The sequence below is a fragment of the Argopecten irradians genome, chromosome 10, assembly GCF_041381155.1.
Source record: "Argopecten irradians isolate NY chromosome 10, Ai_NY, whole genome shotgun sequence".
NCBI classification, from domain to species: domain Eukaryota; kingdom Metazoa; phylum Mollusca; class Bivalvia; order Pectinida; family Pectinidae; genus Argopecten; species Argopecten irradians.
Window position 1 is genome coordinate 2,401,409 of NC_091143.1, and position 7,290 is coordinate 2,408,698.

Here is a 7,290-nt window from a genome sequence, read left to right on the forward strand (position 1 = left end):
TACCATCAATTTAAAAAAGGAAAAATAAATAGATAAATAAATAAATATGGCATCAAACTACCATCAATTTAAAAAAAAAAAAGGAAAAATAAGTAAATGGTTTAAAATGATGTTGAAATCATCAAATATTAATTCTGGAAACCAACACCTAAAACCGGTCTCTGAGAGCTGCTGTTTGTTAATAAGTGATGTGGGTAGAACTGGTGGAGAACTTAATATAGATTGTAAAGAGTGGAGAGGACAAGCAGCACCACTCCTCATGATCAGAACATGAACAGCCAACGGGATCTGGCGGTAGAGGCCATGCTGATTGTACCAGAGTGTGGAGAACAATGTATCAGAGGAATCAATCTAGCACTACTAGTGTTACTCTTCATGATGAATGCCTAATCTATAGTCGATAATATTTCCGATAAAATGACTGCAGATCAATTTGTGTAAATTTACATTCCATGTTGGTACAAAAGCTATGGGAATGGAAGCAGGCTTTGTGTTGGGTATGCCCCTGTTCAGCTGGTGCCATACCTGTGTGAAGTTCCTTGCATAATTCATGAGAGTTTGGGGTTCAATGAAGGCGCTGAAGCCCGGCCACAAAGAACTCTCAATACAAATGTATATACATTTACCAGGCAAGTTGTTGTGACAGTCTTGTACGAAGGAAGTCGGTAGAGCGAAGAAAAGGTGGTTTAAGTCAATGTAGTCATATGAAATGGCTTTTAATTAAGTAAGAGTGAGAAATGAAATGAAACCAAGTTTGATGAGAAGAAGTAGGATATTTTTCAAGACAATAAAGTAATATGGAATGGTTTGATTTTTAAGTAAGAGCAAGAAATATGCTCTCTAAATATTCTAAGTTATATAAAACATACTCTCAAAATATGTTTTATAAAACATACTCTCAAAAGCTTAAAAGGTTCTTAACTCATTCTACCCTGTAAACTCATTTGGAGTCTTCTTGTTCAAAGGCTTGAACAGTCCATTAATTATTTCAGGGATAAATGTGTTAAACAAGCTTTCACAGTAAGTTGCATTGAGTAAAGTTGTGTTCTGATTTGTGGGCATTGTGAGCTAGTCTCCCATTTCTGATTTGTGGGCATTGTGAGCTAGTCTCCCATGATGTCTTGCTGTAGGTCTAACTAGAATTGAAGGGATGCGCTGAGCTCATTATAGAAGAAAAAATAGTAAAAAAGGAAAACTGATCTACCTTAGATTTACAGAAATAAGGTAAACCCTACATGTGTTCCTTTGTATGTCATTGAGATGTTAATATCAGAATGGCCATTGGTCTTAAGAACCATGCAGGCATTGTCAATATGAAAAAAACATGTATAGAATGCCAGTCTTTATGGCAGATGAATGCATTGTTAAAATTTGTTTGCAAGCAAGGATCAATATCTCAACAAGATGGCCGATTGATTTGTTCTTGGTCAGGATCTAACAAGCTTTTCTCTGATCCAGAAACTCGCCGTCCTTTGAATATACTCGCGTACGCATCATCACAGCATTGTAAAGACTGGTTGTCTTCAGGGACATGGGTTTTCCTATCGATAAAAACATACTGCAGCATAGAAAAAATCCTTTCTTATGCAAAAAACAATAAAGGGATCATGTTCCTTGATCAGAAAAAAACTCTTCTATATTTAAATGATAATTGATCTTTGGTCACTGGATATGATAGTGCATATTGAAAGGAAAGAAATGAAGCCTGAAATTGATTATCGGGATATGCTGGTATTCTATTCGCTACGTTCAGTACTTCTGTAGGAAATTGTAGAGACATTTCAAAAACCTGAATCTTTTAGTGAACATATTTTATAAGTTGATGAAAGAGTTCAGAAAAGCAGAGAAGCCTTTATCGTATATATAAAATCATTTAACCATATATATGGGAAGACACATACGCTTATCTTGATTTAACACAGAAACATACATACAAAGTATTAATTTCAGGGGCTAACAAGTTTAAAAGTAAAAAAAAAAAAAAAAAATCATGTTTAATATCTATTTCCTAACTTGTTAAATCTTAACCTTGATTGCTTAAAACATGTATTGTTTACAGTTGAAAATGGAAATAAAAGTGTTTGAATTTGAATCTTGCTTTTGTATCTGTATATGTATCTTCTTTGACCTGTTGATTTATACTTACCATTGTATGTAAAAATGTGTACCATAGAATTAACTGTAATCATATATAGGTTTTATGGATACCGCACTGGCATGATCCATCATAGTGATCTATATATAAAATTACAATAATGAACATTCATAATGTATGCTCTTTATATTGAGTTATCATTTATGCAATAACTAAATGAATATTTTATAATATTCTGAAATAGGAACATATTCGTTTTCTGTTTCAGCTTCCGGCCGCCCTGTAAAACAGTTGTGACAGATATACCGACTGATCAATACTTTCACACCTGAACGAGATAAGGTAAGTTCAATACAGGTGCTAACTCGTTTGATTTAGACAAAATATAATTAGTAGCTAGGTCATGTAAGTGTTTGCCATGTGCTGTTGTAATGTCAACGTGAGGGAAAGGAAACCTTGGTGAGGGTGTGGCATCACAACTCTGTGTCCTGTGGTGGTGGCGCCACAGGGTAGCATGTGTATGGCAGTGTACTGGTCTATCTAAAAAACTTGTAAACATGATGAGACCTGTTACACTATCAATAGTTGTATCACCCATATGTGTATATTTATCAAAGGAACACCGCTTTAAATACATGTTATATAACTTGTATTTATGCAGCAAGCAATTAGCCATTTAGCCAATTGTTCATTTTAGATTGTTTAGCCAAAATAAATGTTACCTGTTTTGGCTTAACCATTTTAAGACAGCCTGGGTCAAAAGTGACATTTACCAGCAGCTATATGATTTGGTTAAATGACTGTCTTTCCTTTTTGGTATCACTGCATGACCTCGCAGTAATCTGTCATTTGCAAACATTTCAAATTGATTTATAAAAACATACAGAAAAATTTAACAGTGAATTAGTATTAATTGTGTCCTGTGTATAAGGTGATCAGGCATTTTCTGGTCATTTGTTTTTTTGTCCCCATCTAATGAAGTACATGATTATATAAAACATGGACTAGAGTGTACCAGTGAGGATACCTGATGCCACAGTTCCCAGCCGAGTAAGCTTATGTTGATCCCTTTTATGACATATAGGTACATTGGACCAGGAAGTCTTACCACAATACAGGTCAAAGTTCATCACATGATTCTCTCATTATTTTCATGTAGTATATTTTCCATGCCAATTCATTAAAGTCATAGGTCCTCTAGGTAGCCATGATGTGACATTTGGAAATGAAGATGACCAAAACCGTATTTATTTTAGAATAAATTAAGCTCTTTCATATTCTTCTGCATCAGCCCTTTGTCATTTTGTGTTCATTCGATACATGAAACTTTATGAAACTCATTTCAGATTTGATTGTTTGCTATCCATGATGCACAAAATAAGAAACTTATAAGATAAATTTCGGAATGAGAAGAGGGAGAGGACTAAGAGTGGAAACATTGACATGCTTTTAAATATTTCTCTTAGAATCTCTTATAGAGAGATGAAAATGTTGCTGGAATGAAAACAATAATCTAAGAGATTTGATTGAATTTGTTGGCATTCTAAACAAACTGATACACTTTTATATGAAATGAGACAAAAAGAAATTAGAGAGAGTTAGGAACATAGATCGGTATTGGTAGGTCTTCTGTAAATGGATCCAGAGTTGTCTAAAATTAGTGGCGATAGATTTGACCTTTAATAGATAGGTCCATAAACAAGCTTTTAGTGTTCTATTGAAACCAAACAATTTTAGATGGTCGAAATGGGAATTTTTTCCTGTCTGTAAACATTACCATAATAGGCAAGTTTTACAAGCTCGAGTGGAGCTTCCGTACAACGCTGGCTGTCTGTATGACCGCGGCGACCATTGGATTGTTTTACTTGTTTCCTATTGCTGAGGGCAGGAGGACTTGGACAATGGAGTGGGCGTTGCCCTGACCATACAAAAACTTGTGTGTCGCGGCCACTGTTACTTAGTTTGATACAACAGCGGTATGGATCTATTGGTTTTGTAATGTTTACCCTAGCTGTTGAACAGAGCTTGTCTACCATTGTGACAAAAACCATTGTTCCCAGGTCCACACTGCCGTGTGATACAACATAAGGGTTTTATTTACACCAGAACAAAGGCAGAGAAAGTCCAATTGGTTTGTGAGGCTAATTGTGGGTATCTAACATTGAGTTTTCCGCCCCTCTTTTCTCTCGTTAGACCTTGCCGTTCCCGGGCTGATAGGAGTGTCACAGAGATGTTGCCAATACCGTCCACAAAACCTTGTGTTTGGTTATAGGTTATCAATATTGCCCATTAAAATGCAGATAACAGGCCGTAGAAATCATGTTGACAATTTCACAAAACATGGCTGCCATTTTCCTGATTCTATTTTGTTTATCCGTTTTTCTGCGAGCATCATACAAGCCTGTTTGTTTCCTGATTCTATTTTGTTTTCTGCGAGCATCATACAAGCCAGTTTGTTTCCTGATTCTATTTTGTTTGTCTGCAAGCATCATACAAGCCAGTTTGTTTCCTGATTCTATTTTGTTTTCTGCGACCATCATACAAGCCAGTTTGTTTCCTGATTCTATTTTGTTTGTCCAATTGTCTGCGAGCATCATATAAGCCAGTTTGTTTCCTGATTCTATTTTGTTTGTCCAATTGTCTGCGAGCTATTAAGCCAGTTTGTTTGATTCTATTTTGTTTGTCTGCGAGCATCATACAAGCCAGTTTGTTCCCTGATTCTATTTTGTTTGTCTGTTTGTCTGCATCATACAAGCCAGTTTGTTCCCTGATTCATTTTGTTTGTCTGTTTGTCTGCGAGCATCATACAAGCCAGTTTGTTCCCTGATTCTATTTATAATATTTGACCTATTGCTGTTCTGACTGACAGTCTCATTAATTCTATCTATTACCATGTTTCTATCAATGATTAGTATCAAACGTCATTTTGTATATGTATGAAACTGTTCTTCAAAAAGTTAGTCGGTGTCTTATCACGAATTGTTCATCCTAGCTAATCGTGAACTTAAATACTCTCTAATATATCCATATTTACAGAAGGTAAAATTTTGTTTGTTGTTTCTTAGAAATTTGGTAAAAGAAAAATAATTGTTTTCCAAAACAAATTTTTTTTAAAGTGATAAAGAGAGAGGGAGAAAAAAATGAAGAAAAAAAAGATATTATTGTATAAAAAAAAAAAAAAATAGAAGATAACAATATGACACGGATCAGACAAATATATAAAGATTTAAGGTAAGAAAATACAAAAATTGTTGTAATTGAATTTGTATTGCAAATTGTTATGTAAAATAAGGTAACATTGTGGCAGTAGTATGATTTAGTACCAAATGTAGAGTTGTAGCAGATGAGGCGTGTGTCCTTGTTGTTGTTGATAAATTATACAGGTTTCAATACATGTACAATAAAGCTACTTCTTGGGTCCATTTATCATGGAATGGAGACATGTTTTCTGCTTTGTACTGTATCTCTGACACATCTAATGATCAAGGTCACATCCATTGCTCCTCAATAGCAACACAAACAAAAAGGAAATTGATGATTAACAAAAACAAAATTCAAAAATATCAAACTTATATGTCATTATTCCTGAAAGTTAAAAGTTTATTAATTATTTGTCAGCGCTTCACTTTTGTCCCTGTAAATGATTTTTGTAATTTTGATGAGAAATGACTTGCACAGACTCCGTGGCTTTGTGTATAACTGGAGGAACGGGACACAGGTGGGCCACCATTATGTGGAGGTGTCCTTTATTTTCCTGTTTTAAGTGGAACTTATTGATTAAAACAGAGGTAACTCGGTGATATTGATCCAATCTTAGATCCTAGTCTATAGCTCCTTTATATCAACATATTTACCAGCAATAAAATTATGTGGGTCAAAAACATAATCAGTAAAACAACAATGGCTTCGTACAATCTTTATTTCAAAATGTTTGTTCTATATTTGAGTTAATGGAAATTGGGTTGAAGTTTGGCCTATTAAAAAAAAAGAAAACTTTTGATAAAAAAAAATGAATAAAACTAGTCATTAGTGTTAAAAAAATTGTGATTAATGATGTCAATTGTACAATAATGTTACTTTCATACAAAATGAATACCTTGTTAATTATGTTTCACCATCTATAAGTCAGAAAAAAATGTTGATATTTTTTTCTTTGTACTTTGGCAACAAGAAATCAAAATTTATTATGAAGTTGCCCCAACTTTCCAGCCTTTATCTTGATTATCAAACACTTTTGCATATTTACCTGCATATCAACCAGAAATCACAAAATTCTTATTGTATGTATAGTCTACCACGGACTTTTCTTCCCTTATTTGGGTACAATTTTGAATCTGATGTCGGGCATACAGTCACTATCAGATTCTGGCCTTGTATTTCTTATGTCATCTCCATGAAATATATTGGGATATAGTGTAACAAACTGTCCTTACGTTTTGTTTATATTTCCTATGAAGGTAGGGGTTTATATCATATAATTATTTATAGGATTGGTCCTTGCTCCACCACTAAAATTAGTAGATTAAATTGTCCACCAGATTGTTGTAAAAATAAAACTAATATGAATGTGTTGTTTTGATGTAGCTAACATCATGTGTATGAGTTTTTATTATATCCTGTGACAATGGTCTTTCTGTTCTCTACCTACCAGATCTACCTATAACATACCCACTGTGAATTGATTACACCACCGACAGTTCTGTGAACAGCCACCGTAACAAGTCTGTACAGATACCCATAACAGACATGGATGATGAAGGTAAGATATGTAATGTGTGTAATTATTATCCTGTACATATGTCACGTATCTCAGGTGTTAGCGATACAGTCATGACAATCTAATTGGAATGTTAAAAGAGTCCTTTTCCATGAAAAAAAATGAAAATCTCTATAATGCATTCATGTTTTTGATTTTGTTAGCTCACCTGGTCCGAAGGACCAAGGTGAGCTTATGCCATACCGTGGCGTCCGGCGTCCGTCGTCCGTCGTCCGTCGTCCGTCGTCCGTCGTCCGTCGTCCGTCCGTCCGTCCGTCCGTCAACAATCGACTTCTTCTCCATAACCGCTGGTCGGATTTCAACAAAATTTGGCTGGTAGCATCCTTATGGGCTACTAACTGAAAATTGTACAAATGATGGGGCTGACCCCCCAGGGGCCTGAGGGGCGGGGCCAAAAGGGGTCAATTTGGCTATTTCC

The 7,290-nt window shown here is 35.0% G+C and overlaps 1 long non-coding RNA gene across 1 annotated transcript in view; it reads left to right on the forward strand.

The window, feature by feature from the left end:
• Positions 1–6,900, forward strand: part of LOC138332891 (uncharacterized) — a 30,340-nt gene extending 23,440 nt beyond the window's left edge. The window contains exons 2-3 of the long non-coding RNA XR_011209901.1: positions 2,364–2,437; positions 6,747–6,900. This is a non-coding gene — a long non-coding RNA (uncharacterized lncRNA). The remainder of the gene's footprint in view (positions 1–2,363; positions 2,438–6,746) is intronic.
• Positions 6,901–7,290: the final 390 nt, after the last annotated feature.